Source organism: Pezoporus wallicus, unplaced genomic scaffold (genome assembly GCF_028554395.1).
Source record: "Pezoporus wallicus isolate ANWC-B61680 ecotype Strahan unplaced genomic scaffold, APGP_CSIRO_Pwel_v1 contig_5261, whole genome shotgun sequence".
In the NCBI taxonomy this organism is placed as follows: domain Eukaryota; kingdom Metazoa; phylum Chordata; class Aves; order Psittaciformes; family Psittacidae; genus Pezoporus; species Pezoporus wallicus.
In genome coordinates this window covers 4874015-4901457 of record NW_026642423.1, presented here as the reverse complement: position 1 = coordinate 4901457, position 27443 = coordinate 4874015, and the positions used below count along the sequence as shown (strand labels likewise).

The following is a 27443-nucleotide window of genomic DNA, read 5'->3' as shown; positions in this document are numbered from 1 at the left end:
ACATGAAGGTTCAGTGATAAAACATAGTCAAAGACGTTACATAAAAGAGGTGATGGAGACTGACAGAAAACTGCTCTAAAGGCTCTATGTACTATTTCATCTGAAGGTGGTACAGGGTCTGGCATATCAAAGAAAACAGAATGGTAGTTATCAATGCACATGTTAGTTTTACTGAAGCTGTACTTAACTATAAAAAGGCTTAAAGAGAACACAGACTCAAGTGCCAAGTCTGACCTAAACCCATCTTTTCACTTGTGCTTTACAAAGATCTTCAGGAGCACAAGGTGATTTAATACAAACCAGAATGAGAAGCAAGACTCATCATATTGTGTCTGTACTGGTAAAAGACTTGCATAGAACCTGGTATTTGCTGCATTTTCTCACTTCAAATTTATATACTCAGTAGGCGTACCAAAAAAAAAAAACCAAACTCCTCCTTTATCTGAAGATCTCAAAGACTTTTTACTGGGAAACAGTATTTCTCATTTCTAAAGGAGTAGAACGAGATGCAGAAAACTGAGTAATTTGCCTGTCATTACACAGTGAGTCAGTGGCAGCAGCCCACACTGGTCATACATCTCTCGCTGTTCTTATCAGGACTGGCATTAGAATGAGGTCTTTTATAACAGTTCCATGCCATATGTATAAACAACACAATCCTCACAATTTCAAATGTATGCTTGTTTGTTCTTTTGCTATGAAAACGAACACTAAAGCTTATACAATACTCTATTTAAAAGATAACACACTAGTGGCTTCCTTTTCAGTCCAGTACTTCATCACCTAAAAGATATCGGAAATGCTTGTGGGTTTACCATGAGCATGTAAAAATAGTTGCATCTCCTAAAGAATAAAAGTTACAGCCATTAGTATCTACATCTTAAAACCAAACAAAACTAGGAAACTGATTTATAAACAGTTTGTATGTGACTACACCAAGGAAGGTTCACTGTATACAGGACCTGCATCTTACACTTCTCCATGTTAGTAATCCTGACAATGATGAATGAGTTCTGGATCTTTAATCTGATCCAACACAGCAATTGGATTCTTATCTGCAGCACATACTGTGCCAGCCTTTCTGAATTTTTTCCCCCATGGAATGAGAATTCACTAGTGCATAGTGGGGAAGGGGGAATGATGATGACAGTATAAATGAACAAGGAACAGTAATACATAAACAAAAGATAAATTGTTAGAAGAAAGGTTAATTTATGCAACTCAGAAAAAATTTCCTCCTCTAGTTAACAAGCAATCCTTAAATCCCGCATAACTTGGCATAAAGTCTGTGATCCCTTTAGCATATCATCTTTGGCACACAATCACACAAAACAGCTCAGGAAAGACTGCATTTTATCTTTGTCAATGACTTTGGCAAACCTTTCCAGAAAAACAGACTTTCCTGTTGTAGTTGGTGCCGATGTACTTTTCTACAATTAGCCTCTCTAACTGAAACTTTCACTTAAATTTCTTACTCAGTTTTACTATTTGTCAGATTATTGCTGGAGTCTAGACTTTTAATTCATAACAATTTTTTACCTTGCAGATGTCCAAGTCTAAATAGATACTGAAAATCATCATTGCTGCTTTTGCCAATAGAACAAAATCACATGATATTCTGAGGTATGAAAATACAAACGAGATTAGAGATGTTGCGAATTTCACATCAGTGCACTTAATGTAACTGGTATAAAACTTTTGGCCGAGGCAGTAGGGGGTGGGGTAGGCAAGGCCAAGCTCATTATGTAGCTGCTTGATGATACATCTTCTCCTACCTGAAAATACCATGTAGCTGTACAGGGATGGACTCCAAAGGCCTGTACCAATGCCCAGTTGTGGATAAAGCAGAAAAGAAGCAGCAGCAACAGGAGGAGATAAAGTAGGATACACTCCCTCCCTTTCAAACTTCTGTCATTATCAGCTGTGTCTAGCGGTTATTTGAATGCAGCATCCTAGATCTCGACCTTTCTGTGCAACTGCTTCTGCTGCACCACATTAGCCAAAAACCACAGCAACTACCACCCACCTCTATCACAACCTGGCAGGAGATCATGAGAAGTACAAAGATGGTGGCACTGGAATTAGAAAGTCAAAGACAATTAAAGCAGACAAAACAATCTGCCTCTAGGAACTGCTGCAGGCTCCCTACAGGTTTGGGGAGCTGCATCACTTATACACATGATCTTAAGTTTCTCTTCTCAACAGTAAGGGCCAAAACCTTTGTAAATGAAAGATTTCATGCACTAATACTACTATTCAGAAAGGTTCTGATGTATGAACACAACTTTTAAGATGTCAGTGAATGTATATATCCTCTGAAAAGACTAAGTATTAGTAACATTTACAGTAATTCCATTAAAAAATTTGTGTAGTAATCTGCATAGCCATAGAGAACCTTGCTTCAGAGGTCTTATGATGCTCAAGGGATGTATTACTGCTATAGTCTATGAAAATAGTTGAGCTAACATAGGCTTAAGTACGTGTGGCTGAGTTAACATCTGGAAAATGACTACACCAGGCAAGGGTGTAGGTCCTGGAACAGTAATTGCTACAGAAGAAAAATATTTGTACACAGTAGCCAATGTTTAATTGGGCACAAAGGAGAAGTATTAAGATCCCTATGTATTTTTAGCTGCACCTATCTATTAGACAGCTTTGCTTTAGGTTACAACTTGAAAGATGTCTTTCAGATGGCAAATGAACTCTTCAATACCATTTAACTGGTTTAGAAGCTTAAGTTTTCTTTCTAAAACAAATGCAGAGAAACTGACACTGAAATAATACTGTAAATTTACTTTTCAGAACTGGTGGAAGTGCTTAGAAGCCCAAGTCATGTAGAATTTAATTATCACATGAAATATATTTACAATTTTAGGTCCCATACACATTGGTATTTTGTGCTTTCCTGCAATTTGATAGTTAAAATGTTTAACATACATAGAAGACTCCACAAAAATCTTTTTCCTTGAGAAAGAAAAAAGATGCCTCCCCCAGAGGTTCAAGACAAATCATTTCAGATGTCCAGGTTCTGAGTCAGTTTACTAAAAATCTAACACATCTTGTTCTTTCTCTTTTTTCTTCTCTCCTTCTCATAATCCAACATAATCCACAACATAACATAATCCAAAACAGCACCCATTTATTCAACATTAAGGCTGCCTTTATTTGACTCTGGAAGGGAATTCAATCAAAAGTCAATGAGACACTCAACAGGGAATAAGAACATCCATAAGGACAAGTTTGAAATAATGACTTTGCTGGTTGCAAAATTTTATTTTACATGAAATTCCTATATAGACAAATCCTGCAATTTTTTATTTTTTTTTTTTTTTTGTATTGCTATAAAGCTGATCCAAGTAAGCTCAGGTGAGACTAAAGGCAAGCTGGAACAGAAATCCTAAAGGAAAGGCAATTCATCAAAAGCATTCCAAACACCCTTAAGGTTTACAACACATGATCAGCTCACCTTGGCACATTGTTGGCACTGAAAAGTTTTTGAGACAGCCAGACCAGTGCACACAGCAGATGTACAAAAGCCTTTAAAGAACATTACCTACTCCACACAATTATTAAAATTACATCAATCGTTCAGAAACAAATAAAGGGTTTTTTCCCCTTCCTGTATTTTTACAAACTCAGGAGAGAGGAAAAAAAGCATAACAGACTGATAATCTTACTGCAAATGCTGTAAATCTGAACTAGGACACATGTTAAGAGTGAGCTCCAGTTAGTTGTACTGCCACATGAGGCCATTTGACACTCAGTTCCAGATGTTCCTGTTGATCAACCTTTTGGCTGTCCTAATATCAGACTGAGCACCAGCATTCTATTTCAGAGAAATGGGGACAGAGTCAGAATTTCTTTTACGACCTCAGCTGGTTTCAGCACAAATCTCCTGAAGTGTGAGGCCATTATTTCAGTTTGTTGCCAGTTCTACCTACCTATAATATAGGTTACTGTTAAAACTAAGTTTTTAATATTAATATTAAAATTGAAAATGTGTCTTAGAGTTGAAATTTGATTTATGTAATTCTTTTTAAAAGCTAAGACGTTTCAAAACTCTCAAAGAATGCTCTTTTTTCCCAGGTGTATTCTCATGCGAAAAGTAAAGAAAGTCTACAAAACAACTGTGCAAGAGAAACAGTCTAAACTTTAAAAAGATTATTTCTTAGAAAATAGTTTTACAATCACAGAATGGGTAGGGTTGGAAAGGACCTTAAGATGATCTAGTTTCAACCCCCTGCCGTGGGCAGGGACACCTTCACTAAACCAGGCTGCTCAAGGCTCTGTCCAAAATGGCCTTGAACACTGCTCAGAATGGGGCAGCCACAACTTCTCTGGGCACTTTGTTCCAGTGCCTCACTACCCTCATAGTGAAGAACTTCTTCCTTATATCTAATCTATATCTACCCTGTTTAAGTTTGAACCCATTACCCCTTGTCCTATCACTACAGTCCCTGATGAAGAGTCCCTCTCCAGCACTCTTGTAGGCCCCCTTCATATATTGGAAGGCTGCTATGAGGAGGCACTATGTTATTTCTAAATTCATTTTTAAGAGACACACTATGTTCTACAGACACTAATGAATTTGATCCTACTTTGCCTTGCCAAGTTTCAAGTAGTATTCTGCACTGAAACTTCTTCCTCGGATATATTCACAGTCACCCTTAGCTGGTGCTACAAGTGAAACTTTAGACAGGCTACTCTCAATTCTCTTGTGTTACCCAAGCCAGTAACAAAAACCATTAGCCAGTGCAGACACAGCAGAAATTATTAAGTACATCCTGCTCTGTCGGCCGTTCACTGTCAACTATTCAGTGGGTTAAGCCTTGCTGGTACTTCATATTGTGAGTTGTTACTTAATTACTATGAGCATTACCAAATTCCTCCTACTTAGCAATTCATGATTCCTAAACCAAAGATACACTCTTATGCCTTAAATACTTGATTTCGTATCATTAAATTGTACTGATCTTTTATTTTTTTTAGTACTTAAATCTATGGGTTTATCTTAATTTCCTTACAGGATTAAAAAAAAAAAAAAAATCTGAACTCTGAGTTATCTACAGCTTTTAAGAACAAGAGACGTATTTCTTGTGTTAACACCAAGGTTGTTAACAAATGTAATCAGACAGGAATAATATCAAGACTGATATTTGAAGAGCATGACTAATAATCTCTCTCTATCCTGTTAGCTGCTTTTACGGTATAGCCGTTTGCAGTCTTCTCTATGGTCAGCTTCTGATCCAATTTGTGCTTTCTTTACTAATCCCAGCAATTTCCACAACTCCTCATGAACATTGTATCCAGTCATTTACTGAGACTTAATTAAGATCTATTTCATTCACAGTAAAACAAGTGTAAACTTAGGAAAAAAATAACTCCTACTGTCTTTAGTGTCTCCAGAACACAAGAACATTTATTCTTAAAAACCTAGTTGGAAAACTATCTTCCAAAAACATTTCTTTTTAGAATTTGGACAATTTCTATACTCTCTCAAGCAGGCATAATCCACTACAAAAATAGAGATATTGTATACATAGCAGTTATAAACCAATTTTGCAGACAAGGATCTTAGAAGGTAAGTGGGAAGGAAAGAGAATATTTTTAGTAGGTCATCAGATGCAAACATAACCCAGCTATGTCATGCTTCTGTAGACATGGAATTCCTCATATGAGGATGCTTAGTCAGGCGCACAGCCCACAGGACAGATGAAGGTCCTCTCTCATGCTGCTCAGTATTGCAAAAGCTCAGACCCTTTTTTTTTTTTGCTAAAAAGAGAGGCATAAGTCAATTAAGAACTGTCAAGAGACTGTTCCAGTACCAAAATGAAATACTTGAGAAAGCACAATAATGATAAACCAGAAAGAATTCAGATTGATTCACCTGAGACTGCAAAAACTGTATGTATCATAGTTTTCAAGCACTTCGAAACACAATTTTTTCTCCATACATAACTGATGGAACATTTATTAAGAACCTTAAAATGTTAACACCAATTAGATACTTGTTTCTAAATGATATGGAGGAGAGCAACAGACTTACACACTGCCCAGGCAGGAGAACGCACTTCTGAAAAATGAATGAGTACAAAACACAATGAATAAAGCAACCAGAGAAGAATGTAATCCAAATTTAAGGCAGTAATTTTTGCCTGAGGTAAATTTCTAACCACCTGTTTTACAAACAGGGTATAAGGAATGTCAACAAGTTTGAAAGGACGTTCAATACAAGGGATTACATGATAGGGTGGACCTACAAAACACAGCACACTCTATCAAGCAATAAAGTCTTTTTTGCTCCATACCAATAATGTATTTTAATACCTTCACACTTCAGGTTTTCTGGCAACTACTTCCAAGAGTTGGGAAGACTGTTTCTTTCTTTCCAGTCATCCCCCTTCCCCCTTCTCTTTTCCGATTCTTTTCTCTTCTGTTTCTCTTTCCTGCATTCAAAACAAATTATAGATGTTCTTCTCCTCTCCACTGGTACATTTGGGATTAGCTATGTAAAAGCAGCAGTGCAAGAGGGGATGGATAATATTCAGACGATTTCAAGAAAAACACGAGGCATCCGGTTTGTCTTGCCTACTGTCATGAACTGGGTTTCATAAGGAAGCAGAAGACTCACAAACCTGAAAATACAATGAATGCTTACTTTCAGACAAATCTAAAAAGCCTTTTTTGCCCCTTAACAGAATCAAGTTTCCATAACAATCACATAATTTTTAGATACCCATTATTATTTCTTTCAGTCTGGCTTATATACGAGTTAAATACCAAGCACCTACAAGAACAGAGGAAGGGCCAGAGTGTGTTTCAGGAAGAAATCCACGTTTAATAAACTTCAGACATTAGACTTCGAAACTGTGCCAGCAGCGTTCCATCATCTTGTTTCTGTAAATGCTGAACAGCCAGTGAAATTAAAAGAAGCTTTATATTGCACAGACAAATGTAAGATAGGTTTTGGTGTACCTATCAGTCAGTTGAAATGCAGACATTAGCATACTAACTTTGTGGATGCTCAAACGACATAATTGTCAAGATGAAAGCAGCTGACTCAAATGCAACCTGAATTATACAGAAGCGCTAAAAGGAAGCGCGGAAGAACTTTGAGGAACCAAAAGAAGGTCTGACTTCTCTTCCTTTATCTTTTTCCTAAGCTAACATTGTGGCAGCACTCAAATCCTAAATGCATATAATTCCAAGTGACAACACTGAACACTAATGGAATGACAGTTATGACACTGTGCTACTAGTCTTTTTCCTCACCATGCTCTACCTTGCCTCTCTTCCCCCTCAACACCATTAAAACCCTTCTCAAGGTGCAGTGTAAGTTCACCTGAGTAGTCTTTCAACTTCAAATATTAGGACAGGCCATGCTTCTCTACCTCTCCATCTAGCTGAAATGTTTTTCAAGTATCAAAACACGCACCCACCACCAGCATCTGCTCAATGCAACAACAAGGTACATGATGGTGGGACTGCTGGTCTGTATCTCAAGGTAAAGGGCGCCAGGAGAGACACAAGTCACGGGTCATGGCACCAGTTGGTTCCAAGATGAAATTACACAAAGCAGTTCCTAACATGACATCATCCTCATGCAGAACCAGCCTGGCTTGTGAGCAGGAATTAGGAGTTTGGGGGAGGGGCAGAGGGGAAAGGCTATTGCAATCTAAAAGCTCCTGCTGTTAACTTGACTTTGTTTTTCAAAGTATCAGCAACAGTGAAAAACAAAATTTTAATACAGTAAAATCCATTAATTGACGAGTAACCTCCTGACAACCAGAACAAAACTCTGTTTCCTTTTGGATATGCTTTACACCCAAGAGGATAACCTGATGGAAACTGTGCACAAGAGCTGTCCCAAAGCCACAGCACTCAAGGGATCCATTTAGAAGACAGTAAGTACTAGTGAACACAGAGCATTGTATTTCATGTCACATCATCTTGGGGCTATTTCAAAAGAAAAGCAGCATTAATTTTCTAAAGCTTCTAGTGTGCTCAAACAACACCCTTTGAGACCATCTCACTCTGTATAACCCATCTAAAATCTTCAGGATTGAAAGGACTGTTACAGTTGACATGGCCCAAGGTGCAATGTGAATAGTAAAGGTTGGAAGTACTTCCAAGACAACCTTGTGCTAGGTTGGTTACTTTTGTAGTTGCTATAGTCAGGAAATGGAGAATTTCGGAAAAGAGTATATGCTTTATATTGCATAAGCTGAACAGACAAAAATTAACCCCAAAACTCCATTCATTAAAGATTTCTTTAGATTTTCACTACAATACAGGAACAAAAAACTACACTTAATATTTGCTTGACCTCTGAGGAGAAATCCACCAGTGAATATTTCACTAATAACCTCTGCACAGAGCTGAATATGCAAATTAACATGATTAGAGAGTCACAGAAAAGATAAAAATTACACTGTTTTGAATGCCAAATGTAAATACATCATTTTCAAATGAAACTGTCAAACATCTTGTTGTGGTGGTAAAAAACAAATCGCTATGCAAAAAGATAATACAAGAAAAGTCAATTGTGTGTTTCTAATAATAAATGCTCTTGTGGCTTCTGAAGTCACAAAAAACTCTTGGCTGAATTGAAGCATTGATTTCTGTAGTTATTTATGTGCAGTTCCTATTAGAATTCTATTGAATTCCTTGAATGGTGAATGGAAGTGCTTTTGAAAACACACACAAAAAACTGCTAAACAAGGGACAAAATAAATGGAAAGCACAGTATTGCCAAAAAAAGTTGCAAAAAGTCAACAGAACATTTCAACGTTTTTTTGAAGTGCTAGCATGTACCACACTGCTTGGCAGAAATGATGAAGTCTTGTACAAAATACATTTCCCTTTCACTCCTAAAGAGGAAGCATGAACATTGCTATATGCTTTTCAAAAATTGTTTTAAAAAATTCTTGTGATACTCTTCAAATATGTTTTCCAGTAAAACATGGGTTTAGTGTTACAGATTTTTAAAACAGTATCACTCCTTCTGTCCACTATACAATATGAAGATATTTTATTTAGCATGTCCACAGATATATGGGAAGTGCACAATATATATTAATTATATGATGGACAATGAACAGATACACTTCCGAAAGCCAATTCCCTACTGATTTTAGGCAACATTAGTTAAAATAGTTATTAAGAATACATATATTACAGAACTTTCTTTGCAAGTGCTGGAAGTGTATCGAAGGCTTGAGACCTGGGTCTCCAATGCCCTCATTCCTAAGCATTCATTTTTGTGCCATTCTTAATACACTTTAAAGCATTTGCAAGGCAACTGGACATCCCACTAACACTGTTAAGGAGATAAATCCATTACCTCAACTTTAGAAATGTTAGGCCTTTAAAACACAAACTGGTTTCTAGTAATTGTACATAGCATAGTAGGCTGCAAGCCCATTTCCACACTTTGAAAGCTACCAAAAAAAAAAATTTTATAAATAATTAGTCAGCGTTTTTTATTATTTTTACTTAGACACAAAGAACTATTATAAAGACAATAAACAACTACTAGGAAAGGAATCCCTTTTTACAGTTTTGCTTAAAGTCTGACAATGGATTATGTTTTCATCTTAAATGTTATGAAAATAAGGATATTTATACATTGCCAAAAGAAAAAAAGATTTCACTGTGCTTTTTTCTGAGTACTCATTAAAGCCATATAGGTCTGGAAAGCAGATTTTTAAAATATGGCTTTCCATTTACAGCAGAAAAAAAAAACATAGCATTAACACATTTACCTTCAAAACTTCTTTATCAGTCTATCTTTATTTTCACTGAAGACCTCATCTGTTTTCACGTAAACTTCTCATAAAAAGACTGTTCTTTAATGACTTAAGTAGTCAGTAACATTTTGAAATAACTTAAAATTATCATAATAGCACTACTTGGTACATGTAAGGATTCATTTTTTTCTGTTTTGTCTCATTTAGTTGTAGCACAGTAATTCTGCTGAACTATGGCAATTACTTCAATCTTGGGGAATCTAGTGTCAGTCTGCAATTACATTTTTTTTTTCCCTAACATGACGACATGATTTGCTATCACACACTGCCCTCAGATGAGGGATAGATCTCCAGTGATACAACACACCCCAGCTTATTGTACAAAAATGCTAGAGCACACACAATTGTCATGGTACTCCAGGTGCAGCAGAATGCAAAACATACTCAGAATGAATGAGAAAGTCAGAAGTGAAAAATGCCTTTTGCAGATACCAGAGTAAATATAACCATTTCCCAGAACAGTCTGAATTAATCTGTTTGTCTGGAAGATATGGGGGGCGGGGGGGTGAACTGTAAAGAGGTGGATTGAAAAATGCTTACATCAATGTGACTTAGAAATGGAAACCGGAGATTTGACAAAGTAGCTTTATTGGCAACACGACTTCTATTCAAAGGTGGCTAAATGTTAGCTGAAGTTTCAGATGTTAATCAGCTTTCTCTTTCAAGCTACTCTCTCACATACATTTCATTAGTATAATTCCTACAAAGCACTTTTATTCCTGTTTTCTCAGGACTGCGTATGTGTTTTCAATGCCAAAGAAGTAATCATCTACATTACCCTTATTCAGAGAGGGATGCTTTTTATGAAAATTCTTCTGCAGAAAACATCTAGCATTAATGAGCCTCACATACAGCTTTCCTGTAAAAGGAGAGAGAGCATATGTGATGGGGAGGGGGAGCAGCACCAGAATCATAAAAAGAAGGCAATGCCTCTGCTGGTAACTACAACTGAGTCTTTTAATTGCTTACTTCAGTCTTATTAAATAGCTTACAGCTATCTAGAGGATTTCTAATCTTTCATTTAATTAATCTCAAGAATGAAGTTCTCCTTTAGGAATTTCCTCTTAGAGGACTTTTTGTGAGATGTTAATTTTCAGTCTATTTTCTAGTCTTCTACAGAGGTATTCTAAGCGTAACTGCATATATCCTTAATGGTTACTCATGCCTCATTTTCTTACTGTATCTCTCTCAGCCTTTTAAGTGGCTTGGTTTTGAAAGCAGAGATGTTTTAATTAATACATTTATTATGCTTACTATTCAAGTCAATAAAATTCACTTAATTATGTCAAATTTTGAGAATAATCCAGTTTCTGCAAGCACAGGGACTGTGAAAAGTCAAAAAGGGCCTTACAAACAGAACCCAGAGAATATCCAGCACATTCTGCCCCTCCCCAGATACCAAGTCACTTACCCAGCAGATCCAAGAGCCGTAGAACAAAGAACTCAAAATCTATACTAGGAGCTAATGGAAAACACAATATCACCAATGCCTTAAGGTCTCTAAAGTAATAGCAAATCTAGTAAATGAAGATGCCTAAGCAAATCAGACCACCCAGGAAAGCAAAGCAAAAAATAGCTTTTGCTTTCCTGACAAAGATCTCCAAAAATTATGTCCTTAGTCCCAAATATGAATATCTGAAAGTTTAAAAGTTCAAGCCATTTCCAAACTGAGTGGTTTACAATTCTGACTTATATGGTATATTTTAATATATCATAAAATGAAAATAAAAGCAAAATATTCATAACTGAAGGGTTAAAAAAGATAAAAGTTAAAAACTCTTACCACCATTAATGTTCTGTCCCTCCTTACGTAGCTGGACATACAGTGAATTTGAGAATCTAGAAGCACAACTAGAAGCAACTGTATTAGCCCTATAATGAAAGATCTAAGTCAGGAGTCTAACTCAAGCTCACAGAAACCAAGCAAACTAAAATATATTCAAATTATTTGGAGGTATGACGGACCCCATAACATAGCTGACTGATCTATATGTTCCATTGTAATGCCACTTCTGTATTTCAGTTTCCCCCTCCTGTGCTTGCATGTTCCACAGTTATTTCAGCAGCAGCTTCCCATGTGGTCATGAGATTTGCTGATATTAAACAAACAAAAAAAACACAACCCTTATTCACCTTTCCTAATTGTGTTTTTCAAAACTTGGTATGTTTTATAATCACTGCAAGGCATCTCCCCGTTTCCTCTTTCCTGTCTTGTTCATCCAGACTTAGACAAACATGATACATTCTTTAAGTTTTAGAGGCAGACACATTCTAACCCTTTTCCATAAACACTACATCTGGAAAGGTCCTTTCAAACATTAAAGAGATCAGCTCCAAGGAAAGCAGGTGCATTGAGATGAGCTAACAGGATGCATGTCTTCTTACAGAGTCAACACACAATACTAAAACACAGTAAATGGAGAATTACTTGCAGATTAGGATTCCCAGGACTCACCCATAACTTCATTTGCACTCAAGTACTAAAAACAGATTGTGGTATCAATCCTAACAGCAGCCTGCCTCCCAAAAAAAGCCAGAACCACTTCCAAGGCAAGTCTTAATAGCAGCTCACAATTTGGAGGTTACAGGCCACAGTGATTTAAAACTCAAATTCCAAGTGATATAAAATTCTATTTTTAGAAAGACAAACTATTTTATACAAGTCCCTTTTCCTGAAGTATACCTTTTCTGAGTAGGCACACTATATGAATGCTTCAAAAACAGTACTAAGGCTATATGCAGTTTAGAGACAATAAAAAGCTGCCATATGCAGTGCACATACACAATCTGCATGGAGGAAAAAAGAGGAAAGAAAAAAAAAAACAAACCACAACCAAAAAACTTACACTGCAACACATTGGTGGTCATCAGCACTGGCCACCTTTAACTCTATTCATAAATCTAAAGACAAAAATATGTCTTACTACTTTTTCAGATGACACTAAAAGCTTGTTACAAGTACAAAGACGGACAAATGCAAAGTGACGTATGTTAATTTTAACTTTCTCCTAAGCCAATTTTTCATGGGAAGTCTGCATTTCCCACCCTCAAAAGCACTTCTGAATTCAAAAAAAGAAGCAAAAAAAGCAAAAAAAAAAAAAAAACCACACCACAAACAAGTCCACAGTTTCACCATGTGATTTTCCTCCTAAATTATTTTGTCTTTGTCTTTATTTATTATTTATTTTTCAATTATTTAAGTAAACGCATTGAATCACTGGTGTAAGATCTGAGAAGCATCCTCTTTTGTCCCAGGAGAAATACATCCCATGTTGGTTTTTTAATTTTTTTTTTTCCCTAAAAATCAGTTATGGTGGGAGCTTTAAGTTACGATGAGCATGTTTTTAAACTTATTACTCTTTGACATGTCTTAGGAAAATACAAAGCAAGGCATCCTCAGGAAATTATCCACTCAGCCAGACAAAGCTATGCTAACCCAGGAGTTCAGAGGGTTAACAGCAATAACTGTTCTTCCACTAACAGGTATACTTCTATGTGTTCTTACTGAAAAGGTGGTCAGCTCTCTACCCAGAGAAATGAACAACATTTCTATTTCTATTCTCTACTGAATCTCTATTGGCACGGCCAAGACAGAACACAAGTTTCTGCTATGTCACACTTGAATCTCTTCTTTTAAAAAACACAGCTTTTCAGTGTATCAAATCCACTTGCTTGCCTCTTCTGCAAATACCACTTTCCACTGCTAAAGAAAACACAACACTACTGCTTGTTAACCTTCTTCCAAGAAAAAGTATGCTAGCACATCTCTGAGACAGAGGAAACATAGCAGGTTCTTATCTTTAACCAGCTGATGTTTTGGTTTACATGGACAGCTATCTGCTGCAGATAGAGTTCCAATTTCTGGCTTTAAGCCTGACCGATGCCATAATACATATATATAAGACTTAGAATAATTTTCTCATCTGAGAAAACATTTTAAAAGTAACTTCCATTGCAGTCAACAAACATTCAGTTTCAGTGTTTCTTATTTCTGGTCTTTCACAACAGACACAGGATATTATTTGGGGATTTGGTTTGTGGGGTTTTTTGGGGCTGGTTGGTTTGGGTTTTTTAAAGCAGCAAGATGTTGGTACATAAATGGAATAAACTCACCAAAGGACTCAGGAAAAGCTAAAGTATACCCAACTGTCTTAAAAGTTAATATCCTCTTAGAGACAAACACAATTAACAGCATAAACTCAAATTGTATTTCTACTAAAAAAAAAAATAAAAAATAAAATTACCTTATTAAAACTATCAAACAAAATAACAAAATTACATTCAACTGAAGCCTCCAGACTGGAACATCATCCCAAAAAAGCCTCAGTTAGAACAAGGTTTTCAGCATTTAATACCAGATATTTAGCGATTTTTAAAGTATAAACCCCAGGTTGACAAGAGAACTGAATACATCTTCCTTTAATCTAATCTACACCATTCTAATTAAAAAATCCACGTGTGAAAATGTTAATCTCTAGCAGCACTACATTTGATTTTCATTTGAAGATTTTGGCTTTTGGTCATGCAGAATAATTCAGTCATTCTCTCAGGTAGTTACCCTGCAGAAAATAAGAAATGTTGAGAAGGGCAATGTACAAACATACATGCAATAGCAAATGCATTATCATTTTTTTTCCTCTAAAATTTAATGGATGGCTTGAAAACTCTAAAGTGGCAACTGCATTTCATTTCCCAATCAGCGAAAATATTTCCTAGAGCATTCCTCCTTACAGGTCATAAGTACCCATAATTAAAAGACTGTTTATTTTTAAATAGATATTAGCCATTTCCCCCTTCCTCATGTAACTGTAGAGATGGCAGTATCTCATAAACCACGCATATGGAATTGCATTTATCACCCAACAGTCACCTTATAACTTGTCCAAGAAGTAATGGGCCAAGAGAGGTCTAATTGCATCACCCTACCAAGTTTTTTTTGAAGGCACATAAGCTAAGAAAGAAGAAACTGGTGTAATTCTCACATTTCAAACAAATATTCATCTAGTTATGCTTGTGTGATCCACCTGAGTAACTACATGACCATCATCTGTAATATTCTATATCATAGTACTGGGACAGCAAGCGTACAAGCAGCACAGACTTTAGTAATGCTGTAACACAGATCACCATAAAAGACCATATTCTTGTAACCTACATCTGGACACCTGGTTCTGCTATGTCGACACATCAATAAAACATCTGTGAACACATTAACTGCTGTAAACTTGAAGCAATCTATTTTGTAAGTGACAAATAGCAGTAACTTTCTAATAACTCTGAAATCCTTCAAAATAAAGAATGGATTTTTTAAATATGTACCCGAAGATACGTACCTTTATGACGTATCAGAGAGAACTTAGAGGAAACAGAAAAATTTTAGAAATTAAAGACTTTCAAAAGCCTAAGTAAAACTATTTTTGTGCTAATTCAGTGGATTACAAATCCTCAAGGAAAAACAGCTTCTGTTCCCAAACAAGCATATATGAACAGCTGGCCCAGACTTTAAAGACCTGCTGTTGTGTTACCAGGCCACTGTTGAGCTTTTTTGGTTTTGTCTCCTGCCCAGGCCATTCTCCCCTCCTCTTTTTCTTCCACCTCCACAGTTCCTTCTTTCCATTACAAACAACAAACAATCCCGTATTATATATACACACAAACCATTTTTACAGTTGTTGATGCTGGAGCATAATAAAACTCATGAGAATTTTGTCTGGCCATTTTATAAAACAGCGACAGCACCAGAGTGAAAGTGAGATATTACCCAAAAAAAGAAAAAAAAAAAAAAAAAAAAGAGAAAGCAGAATCAACCATCTGCTGAAAGATTCTCTTGTTTGACCATTTTCTAACTGGTGAGAATGGAAGTGAGGTAACACAAAAACAGGGTTTGAAGGCATGGGATTCATGTGATCTTGTACCAAATTTACACCCAAACTGTGAGGTTGGGAGGCAGAACACAGGGAAGGATGAGTCAGAATCATGATGTATCAAAGGATCTAATAGTATGAAAACCTGAGAAGACAAATCACAAAAATGTGCTATTTATCAATATAAGGTTGACATCAACAATAGAACACATGCATGCCCCTCCTATTTGTTTTAATTAAATTTTGATCAGCTGAAAAGTTAAAGCAGAATTTTTAATCCACCATAATTTTACTTAGACACATAACCCAACCCATTTACCTCATCCTAAGGTCTAAACTGCCTGAGCAAGCCATTCTGTCCTTTGTTTCCCATGTACAGGTTAGTTTAAGAGACTAAATGAACCATCCTATCTCCTCATCCAGTGTATTCCAAGTTGTAACTTCCACTCAGTTCTCCAGAATCTGCTTATAGAGTACACATTTTACTTTTTATATGTGAGCATAAAGAAATGCACAGAACTTCCAGACACATTCAACAAAACATTCATAAGATAACCTACCAATGATAACAAGACCCTAGAGAGATGGAACCCCGAAATGCTGATCAGGACCTTTCAGGAGCACTAAATTACAATATGAAAGAAATTTTAAACCCTCTTTTTCCCAAAATAATCATGTCACACACTACTGTATCAGGCTGTTACTCCAGGCACCAATCCTGCAGCTTTCTGCACCCATAGAAGCCTGTATAGCATGCCACGCAAACACAAAGGTTAACAACAAAACATACAAAACATTCACACACAGCAAATGCTCACGATAAACATCAGACTAAAGGCTACAGAATGCCTGTTACAGCTACAAGTTCCTGCAGCGAGTTTTGTGTAGGTGGATCCCTCTGCCCAAACAGGGGTCACTGCAAGATCACAGACAAAATGATGTACCCTGGGTATTAAGTTATAATATATCCCAAATATGCTAATGGTAATGACATGTAAATAGTACTACATGAATTCCATTCATTAATAAAGAGCTCACTCCATAGAGCCATGAGTATTACTTCTAAGATTACAGGATTTTGCTTTTGTTCACATTTTACAAATGTAGCTGCTAATAAATTAATTCTAGTCACAGAAGAACAGTATAGGCTTAACTTTCCTGGTGCTACAGTATTAGTACATCCAATCGGCTGCTATAGTGCAAGTATTTTTAGCAAGGGTGTTCAATCAATACTTCTATGTACAACCTAAATTAGACATTGAAAAAGCATGGCAACAAACTACACATTTCGTGGAAAATTTTACCAAACAAGAAACTGACATCAAACTAAACCCTAAGTAGGTGAGCCTGATTCCAAACAAACTTAACTGCAAACATTAAGAAAATGTATTAATATTTTACCTTTTGTTACATCTCTACTTTTGAGGAAAATGAATTTGTATTGCAATGATTTGATCTAATAAAGAAAAAATCTACAAAACCAGAAACATAATCTAAAAATACACAAACTCTAATGACAACAAAATTATCTCAAAAAATCAGACCAACGGGCACATTTCTGAGTTTATAAAGCATAAACATGCCTGGGAAGCATATAGACACACACATACATATCTGTAAGCTTATCACCCAGAGTCATATTTTATCAACATGATGCAAAGGCAGAGTCATGACAATATGTAAAAACAACTTTTTAGGTCAGTGAAGCAAGAAATCCATTGTCAAGAAAATGGCATCCGTAAGATCACGATACTGAATATTTTATGTTTAGGCAATGAACTGGAAAACTTTCCTACAATATAATATACATACCTCATAAGAAAATGGTTTTACCAATTCTAATGTACCCCATTCTTGTATTCCAGCAACGCACATTCACGGTGCCACAAGCTCATAAACCTCTGCATGTGGGTGAACACGCCAGCGGCTCCCAGCATTACAGAGCAGTTATTTGCCAGTAACAGGCAGGCAAACGTGCACTCACACACCCCCTCCCCACCCCCCAACCCCCCCTCAACACAGAGTTTGGCTCAGGGCAAAAAAAAAAGGGCCCGTGGGTGAGAAAATGTATATGCATACTGTAATGTAACAATTATTCTTCAGCTGAGATCCACTAGCACTTCTGTAATACACATATCACATAAATACTTTCTATCTCACAGTTAAAATAATGTAACAGCTTGGCCACACTGAAGCCCTGGAAGGGTGGTAAGTAACAGCACAAAGTTCATTCACATATATTTTACAACTAAACGACATAAATTCTTTGAATAGGCAAGTGGTGGGAACATTTCACTTCCACTGGCAGCTATCTAGTTTTAGCAACTAGCTCTTGGAGATTTTTTGAGAGGAAAAGACGTTATTCTTCTTCTAGCTGGTGCTGCAACAGTATACACGAATTAACCCATCCCCAGGTACACCGAAATCCTCTCTCGCATATAGACACAGGCGATTATACAAGCCTTCTGCTTGAGGGAGATACTAAAAATGTACCAGAGGAATGCAACGACAGCACTCAAACCCATTTCCCTTGCCCATAACCAGGGCAACGCGTACATGTGCCTAGAAAGCACAGGAACGCAAACTTTCATATAAAACATGTTAAAAGCAATAATCTGTTTCGGGCACTCAGCAGAGTTCACCACATTTTACAGTTCCCAACAGCCCCGACCTGCCCCCACCGCCCGCGGCCCCGCAGCTCGCTCCCCAAGGGCTGTTTACGAGCCCTCTCCGCGGGCCGACGGCCGGTTCCACACAATTCCCCCGACGCCTGAGCCAGAGAGGATCCGGATCTCCCCATCTCCCTTCTTTTCGGGGACACATAAACACACAGAAAGAGCACCCCCACACCCCCGCCCCCCCACCCCAAGAGAGCTCTCGGCACAGCCACTCTCCGCCACCGGCGACCTGTGCGCGAAGTTACGGGAGGGAGAGCGAGGCTGAGGGGAGCGGCGGCCCCTACAGCCACGGGAGGTGGACGGGGGTCATAGCACAGGAATACGGCGCACAGTATCACCCCCCGTGCCGACGCCCCTCTCCCCCCACAGTACGGAGACCCGGGCGCCCCGACGGCCTTACCTTCATATAACAGCCACGTCCTTCCAGATGGAGCGGGGACCGCGGAGGGAAGAGGCGCGGGGGCTGCGCTCGCCGCTGCGGCCCCGCGACCCCCCGCACCGCGCACGGGCACGCGCCGCAGACGCTCGGGCACGCGCCGGGGTGCGCGCGCGCACCACCGCGCAGCACCGCACCGCACCTCCGTGCGCGGGAGCGCCGCTCTCTGCCTTCAGTTCCCCCGCAGCGACCGCCCCAGCCGCAGCCTCGGGAGCGGCGAGAGCAGCCGCCCCGCGCCCAGCCGCAGCGGCGAGGACCACATCGTACTGCGGCAGCTGGGCCGAGGGACCGGGAGGTGGATGAAGGGGAAGAGCTGGGGGAGGAACGGAGGGGGAAGCCCGGAGGGGGGAGACAGCAGCGGATCCCCCCCTCCGGCCTCTGCTTTTCCCCTTTCCTCACAGTGACTGGCCGCAAGGGGTGGCGAGGCGGGAGCCGGGGTGCAGGCAGAGCAGCGCAGGGCTGGTCGGGTCTCCCCCTCACGGGGCACGTCTCCGCCTCACACACACCGGCAATCGTCCTGTGCGGAGACCCGGCCGGGAGGCAGAGGGGACCAGGGAGGGGAGAAGCGGCGCGGCTCTGCAGAAGCGCCCTCCCTGACGGTAAGCAAGCAAGTGAGCGAACGCCTGTGGGGGAGAAGGTGGAGGAACAACAGCCTCCTCCCCTCGTGCCCGCCCGCCTGCCTCATACGAGAAGCCCTCGCAACATAGCAACCAACATGGCGGCTGCGCAGTCACTCGCGGCGGGCGATGGGGCGGGAGCCGACCTGCGAAAGCTCGTGAGAGTCAGAAGGGAAGTGAGAGGTCTGCTTGACTTGTGATTGGCCCAGCTGCTTGTCTGTAAAAAGGAAGAGGCAGGACTGAGTCTGTCCTGCGGTCTGATCGGTTGGATCCTCCATCCATCACTTAAGGGGCGGTGCTCCGCGCTGTAGCGTGTCGGGGTTTGCAGGGCTAGCGGGGGTGATCTCAGTATGTCTCTTGTTTTGCGCGGCGATGGAGGTCGTTCTTGAGGGGATGGTGGCGGTGGGACCCACGGGCTCGGCTTCTGTCTTCTCTCCCGCTACGGGCCGTTCACCCGAAATACCGTCAGCATAGGCCTGTCCCGGACAGGGAGGCCCGGGGAGAGCTGGGGTTGCTCCTCTTCAGAAATGGGGCTGTGGGAAGGCGAGGTGTAGCCACAGCCTTCCTGATAAACAGTGCTGCTGCTCCTGCCTGGGTAGGGTGGGAGAGATGAAGTTTTCCACACTCTCAGGTGCAGCCTGGGAACCAGCCTGGTCAGAGTCTCCGTAGGGTATAGGCCACAGGACACGGTAGGGCAGCAGTCTGGCCCTGGAGGGGTGGCACGGGAGCGTAATGAGCAAGTAGAGCTGGAGGAAGCATTTAACAAAGGCGGTGAGGTAGTGATCCCCGGTGCACTGCAGTAGTGTGCTTTACTGACAGTCGGTAACTGGTACATCTCGATGTTACCGTGCTTGTAAGTAGTCTTGAGTGCAAGTTTCAGGTCAGGGCAATGTCAGTTAAATGGCAGCAAGCCTGAACTGACATCAGGGCTGCCAGGTAGTCAGATTCCTAATGGTGAATGGAAATGAGCCAGAGACAGGAAATGCGGCTGTTTTAATGGTATAACATGTCTTGGCCACATGTCCACCCAGCCTCACCCTGCAAATGTCCTAGAGAGTCATTTCTGACTGCAAGTCCTTGCCAGAGTTCTTCAAGGTATGTGGTGTATTGTGCCTCTTGGCCCCTTAAAGATTTTCACATGTGGCCTATGGGAAGGTTGGCTTTGGGAGACCTTAGTTCTCACAACTCAGTACTTTGATGTATTTATAGAATGTGTGAAAGGGTGAAAACTGTCTTTAATGTGCATTTATTAAAATACAGCTGTTTCCCAAATAACAGACACAGAATATACAGCTGGGAATGAGTTTTGGATTTCACAATTAAATTCCTAACTGTAGCAAGATGCAGAATAACACTAAGGGAGCTTGCATGTAGTCTTCTAATTAGGAAGCTTTCTAAACTCTCATTCTTTTGATGTTTGAAAACCTTTTGTATATTTCCAACCTAATCTCGTGCCAATTTTGTTCCTTTGCTTAAATAGCCCTTACCTCTTAGCGGTGTTTACCCCCAATTATTTTTAAGAAAGCAGTCATACTCCCTTCATTTTACTGGCTACACAATCTGAACTCTTAACCTCCTCTCTGTTTTCCTGAGTGATTATTAGCACACACAGGATTCTCCAGTTGTCTCGTCTTCTATCAGGACTAAGTTAAATCAGGGGTTGGAAGACTGAGTTTGGGGAAGGCAGTCAAGCAGTAGTTTTAGATAATGCATAATTTCTGGAGCACTTTTAAATACTAGGCTTTTAAATTATTATGACTAGAAAACACTCAGAAATTGCTGATATTTAAACTTTATTAATGAAAGTCTGTAAATAAGGTGACAACGTTTGAAATGTGTATGTTTTCCCTGGGTTGAATAATTCCTAGACTTGCATAAAGCCCCAAAATACCACACACAGCATCAGTAATACCATTCCTCATTGTGTCCATGTTGCTTCAGCTCTCAAACATTTCCATACTCATATCGACAAACTAATTGTGGTGCATCTAGAGACATCCAATAACTGCACTCTGCATTTCTGAACTACTGCTGGACCTCTCGAGCAGTGGATGAGATACATTCTTTTGGTCATTAAAGGGATCCTTAGCTGCAGAGTTATCTTGGTTTCCTGGTAATTCTCTTTCAGATCATGGCAAATTTATTCATAAATTGCATAGGTACATTTTAATCCATTTGCACATGAGCTTCCAAGTCTGCCTCTCACATTTTCTTATAATTCTCTTTACTGGTTTATATCAAACATACAGTTATGTTCATTTTGAGAATAACAACAACTAATACATTACTTGATACAGGGCGTGTAATAAAGAAACAATCCAAACTGTTCAATGTGACTGTGGAACTACACAACATTTGTTTGGCAAATGTAACTTTAAGCTGTCAGGAAAGGATATGTTTTGCTATTCTAACACAAAATTGGTGACATACAGATATTAAAGGCTGGACATTCACCAGTTATTTCCTTGCAATGCATTATTATTCTTATAATTCATTGTTCATAGAAGGCTTAATTCAAAGCCCTAAATAAAGGCAGTGGAAGATTCCCACCATGTGCAAAGTACTTCAGGTTGGGCCTACGTTGCAAGAGCACTAAATGTCATAAGATACTGAGACAAAGTTCTCCAGCTCACGCTCTTGCAGCATCTGTGGGGCAAAACTGCACTGCAGAATATTTGTGCAAAAATATCACTCAGACCTGATAATGTGGAGTTCAGCAGAGAACTTGCTTTGCAGAATTCTGATTTCTGAGTTGTATGTTACATACCCTGAGTGATCGCTTCCCAAAATTATGAATGAAAGAAAGTAAACTGAAATGTGACTCTCTATTTACTTGAAAAAACACATTCACATATAGAATATTCAGTCAGCTCACTTTCAGTAGCGTGGCTGTTACATAAAAGAGCAAGTTTTTTGCTATAGTCTGCCTTTGTATATAAGCAGTGAAAGCTGCCTTTTGCATAGATACTTCATATAGCAAGAGCTTAATTTTCAAACCAGTGTGCAGAGATTTATCTGTACTGACCCTGATGCATTTTGGGGAGGATGTGTTATCTCATGACTAGTAATGTCCTGCTAATAAAATGCCAGTGTCTTAAACCATTTTGTGCAACGTAAGCCTCACAGCTCTTATATAAATGTAGGAACAAACAAATTCTTCTCCTTTACTTAATAGATCTGGTATGTGTTTGTGCCAACAACCTTATTACTCATGCAGGACCTTCCAACCAAGCTGTGAGAATTTATGTGAGAGAAATGTGTATTAAAAATGTGAATGGGATTTTAATCTTTCACTGAAATGCCATGCAAACTGCCTTGTTGCCAAGATGACATACTTAAACACTGCATTAAAGCAATTCAAGATGAATGACTCTCACCACAGGTGGAGTTTAGCTGGGAAAGGAGCAGGAGACAAAGCACTTAGTCTTAACACTAAGATTAAGCATAACATATGTTTAATAGCACATTTCTTATAAAGTGGGGCCCTGATTCAGCAAAACACTTAGACATACAAGCCTCACTCATGGAAACCTCAGAGGCACAGGCACAGCCTTAAAGTGAGATTGGCCAAATCCTGTGTGGAGCATACCACCTGTCACTGTGAATGGCCCACCAAGTCTGTACCCCAACAAGGCTCTGGGGTCACTGTTAAAATGTAGGAGTGACCTAAGTACTGAGCGTGCTCATTCAGCTGTGTCCTAGGTAAGCTACAGGGACAGAATCATTTTGGTGTTTGGGCCAGGGACTAACTTTCTCCTTAACCTTGTGCAATACCTGCTGCAATGGGGTTCCACAATATTAGTTGCTATTAAAATGCTGTGAAATAATAATTTGTGCTAGTAAGCTTGCTGCAGGTATTATTCAGATTGGAGGCTGGTTGTATTTTTCTTAAAATTATATTTAAAAGACAACCCTCTAGGAATATACCAAGAATGCAAGCTGATGGAAACATTAGTACCTACAGTTGCTGGACCACATTTTGCTCAGTCCTTTATTCTCCAGCCAGCCTTTGACAAACTGTCTTGCACACACCAAAGTGCCATAGGTTGCATTTGCAGATACCCACTGCAAATACCTGAGCCTCTTGTGAATGCCATGTGTACATTCACTTGTGGAATAGTGTTATTTTCTGCTTCCGTCCAAAAGAGGAATAGCATAAACTCTGGCAAGTTAAAATAAGACCATAATAAAGTAGACCAAAAAAATGTTCTCAAGCATAAAAACTTTTCCAAATACATCAGAAACAGGAGATCTGCCAGAGAACATGCGGAACCAGGAGGAAATAGACATATAACAGAAGCATTCAAGGAAACCACGGGAGAAAAGCGAAGTACTTTTTTTTTTTTTACCACTGTTCTTTATGGCAGATTTGAGATGACTGCCACAACAAAACCTATTTTAGGGGTACAGTCAGAAAAAAAGCACAAAACTTAATAGGTATGGGTTAGCAGCCAATCAGTAAATTGTATGGTACCTGCCTGTCAGGACAACTTGCTTCTCACCAGAGCATTCTAAAGGAACTTGGCTCTGAAACTGCCAAACTATTAACTGTGCTTATGGTTTGGAGTGAGCTCCATTCTGGAGGATTCAAAAGTGGCATACAACAATCCCATTTTTAGACAAGACTTCAGGGAAAACCTGGAAATGACAGATCAGTCAGTCTAACCCATGTCTCATCACCATGTAATGGGAAGAGATGGAAACAGCAAATCTGTTAGTGCTTTAAAAATATTAGCAATGTCAGCAAGTATTGATAAAGGGGAGCTGGCTTACATAAACTTCGTATAAATGTTGGGACACTGGAATCCTAAGCCATAATCCAACTCCCTACTGGAAACAGATGAAGTACGTACCAATTTCTGCTATCTCCTGCCTCCTCTCCTCTTCCCAGCTTACTTTTATTGTTGGTCTAATTTCCACAGGAAGAGAATCCAAAGGTATGAGACAGAAGGAGACAGCATGTTTTGAGTAGCTTCCCAGTCTGAACAATAAGGGGACTGTAGATGTGACATGAAGAAGACTTAATATGCAGCCTACACAGAGCAATCATGTGCATAGATTTCCCCAAACATTTTTAGGAAGGACAAGAGAGGAGTTCCTTTTGTGATTAGTAACTGCTTCAAAAGGAAAATAGATGGGTAAATGAACACGAAGAAGGGAGTAACCAGTGAGATTTCAAGGGGACCTATTCTTTAAAACCTGTTTGCAAGTGGTAAGTGAAACAGAATTGAACACTGAGATGACAGTGTTTTCCAGCGATTCACAATTATTCATGCAACCAAAACCAAAACTGTTGGCACAATTTAGGAAAAAAAAAAATGGAAAAATTAAAGACTAAGTGATAAAACAGCAGCTAAAATGCAATGAGCACAGATGTCCATGACATGAAAACAGATCTACCTGTGCAATACATTAAGCTCCAAATTACTTCATATCAGTCAGCAAAGATGTTTTGGAGTTACTATGGACAGTTTTTTGAAATTGTTCTCTCAGTGCTCAGAGAGGCAGTTAGGAGTGATAAGGAAAAAAGAGAATCAAACAGCAAACATAAAACATAATGGTACTCCATAAATCCTAAGGAATCTTGTTCTTGCCTTTAATGAAATACAAAATTCTGCTTACAGCCCCTCAACTTCTGGTAGCATCTTAAGCATCAGAACAACATACAAAAAAAAAAAAAAATCCCACCAAAACAAACCCACCAAACAGGATTGAGACAGAAAGATGGAGTGACTTCTAAGATCAAGTACTCTGGGACTACCTGGAAATAGATGACAAAGGGGGGGCATAATTATACAGGTATCAAAACTCATGTCTGACATGGGAAAGGTGAACAGGGAACAATTACTCATTACTTAATGAGAGCTAGGATGAATCTTTTTTTTTTCAGATGGAAATGTAAAGCAAAAGAATTACTATTCAAAGAACATCTGCTTAATTTGGGTAATTCATTGTCATGAGATATTTTAGATGCCAAAAAAGCTAAGGGCTGAAAGAACTAACTAGACAAATTACCAGAAGAACAGGCTGCTTTGCAAAGAGATGGACAGAGCCTCTAATTTTGTTCTTAGATTGCCAGAGATTGAGATGGTAAATAGGAGGAAAAATGAAGCTGTACCTGTTCTGTCCTTGTATTTCTTCTATAGGCAACTGCAGGGTGCCAGGTTATCTGGACCTTTGGTGTGACTTAATTCAGTCTTTCTTACACTAGGGCTGCAGGAGAAAGATGTCTGTTTCAGACTTTTTGCTTCCTAACATATCTTGTGAGTATTGAACATGAGAAATGCTGATAAAATATTTTAATGAATGAAACATCTAGTGAACATTTTTAGAACCTTAGAAGGGATTTGATTGATGTTTCAAGATGAGAACCATAGTGATCTTATTTTAGGTAAACCAATTGCATAGATACAAAGTCAAAAATGACCATTTACTTAGACCTCCACTTTGACTAAGCCCAAAGAACCTCACCCAGTAATTTCTGCAGCAAGCCTATAACTTCGGTTTGAGCTGTGTTGCATGTTTTAAAATAGTTTTTGCCTTTTCTAGATCCATCATTAAGCAACCCAGCACTAAGAACTTCCACTGCAGCCTCCTGGCTTTCCAACTTCTCAGAAAATTTGTGGAGTGCTTGAGAGGACAGAAAGAAACATGCAAAATGCAAGAGAGTACAAGTGGGGTCAGTTTGTAAAGATCTAGTTCAATTCTGCTATTGATTTCTTTCTATAGTAATAGAAATATGTTCAATTATTATTTTGAAATGGGCAGCTCAGGCATGCAGATTCCAGCTGTACAGGCTTTAATGTTTTTTCCCTAACTTTGCATTGACCTGTATCTGGCTGAATTGTAGGTACCTTTCAGGAAATAGACAATTTTCTTTCAAAGCTAAAGGTCAGATAGCAGTGATTCTAATAAGGATGCCATATGTGTACAGGTTGCTGTTTTGTACTCTATCCTATTTACATTTCTGTTGCTAAGATTTCCACTTGTGAGTGAAGGCCAGTGGCATTTTATTATTTGAGGTGACGAGCAGCCTGTGTAGATAAGCAATACACGTTCCATCTCTGTAAAGAAGTTGCTTTTGTTGGTTTTGTTTCCTTGCTCTGCAAGACAAGCACTGGAATGAGCTCAGGCTTTCAGATGGGCAGTTTTCATATTTCAGGCCCCTTTCAAGCGAAACATTGGGAAACCTTTTGAAAAACACAAATACATATAAAAGAAGGGAGGACAAAATGGGTGTTCTGTTATCTCTTCCCATTTTGTTGCTGTGGATTTTAAAAAAAGCACTGTAGTGTTTGGTTACTGTGGGCTTTTACAAGCTTCTTTACAAAAGTTTGCACAGAACTATTCACTCATCTGAAACACAGAGGAGACCATATGTCACCACTCACCGCTCCACAGTTTCACAGTTGAGGTTTTGAGGTCAACGTTGTCTGCCAACAGCAAACACCAGCAAAAGGTTTTCCCTTGCTGGTAAGCCATAGCCAGAAATGCAACTCCAGTCCTAAAAACATCTTTCTTCCTTGCAGTATAACAATGACATGTTTCAAAAGTAAATGTTCTTCACAAGTATCTCTAAAGAGAAAAGTGGAGGAGTGTTTATTGACTGTTGTGGCTAGCTCTTACCTTCCATTAACCATCTATTTGAGTGTGCAGTACAGAAAACTGCCAAATTTGACCTTTTAGAATAAAAAGACAAAAGGCAGCAGAGCAGCAATTCAGCTAAAATAAACATATGTGCAAACTACTTCCTGGTACACCCACATTCTGGCCTCCCTGCAAAGTAATTAAAATTGTCGAGAAAGATTTTTGACTGGTGAAGTTCTTCCAGGAACTGTACAACCCGTTCTGAATTCTTGATTCATACAATGTTCAGTTTCTGGCTTCCTGAAGTAGTTCCAAAGTTCATGTTATAAATAGCAAAAATTTATTAGAAGGCTTGAGCTAATCATCTAGAAATTAGCCAGATTAATTATAATAAAAATCATCAACATTTACAGAAAATTAATTTCACTGCATTTTCTAATAGGGTAAAAATA

General features: G+C 39.1%; 1 protein-coding gene across 1 annotated transcript in view; it reads right to left on the bottom strand.

Moving 5' to 3' along the window:
• Positions 1-18908, bottom strand: part of PTPN4 (protein tyrosine phosphatase non-receptor type 4) — a 107769-nt gene extending 88861 nt beyond the window's left edge. Inside the window, exon 1 of the mRNA XM_057430352.1 lies at positions 18752-18908. The gene's annotated coding sequence lies outside the window, so the exon portion shown is untranslated. The remainder of the gene's footprint in view (positions 1-18751) is intronic.
• Positions 18909-27443: the final 8535 nt, after the last annotated feature.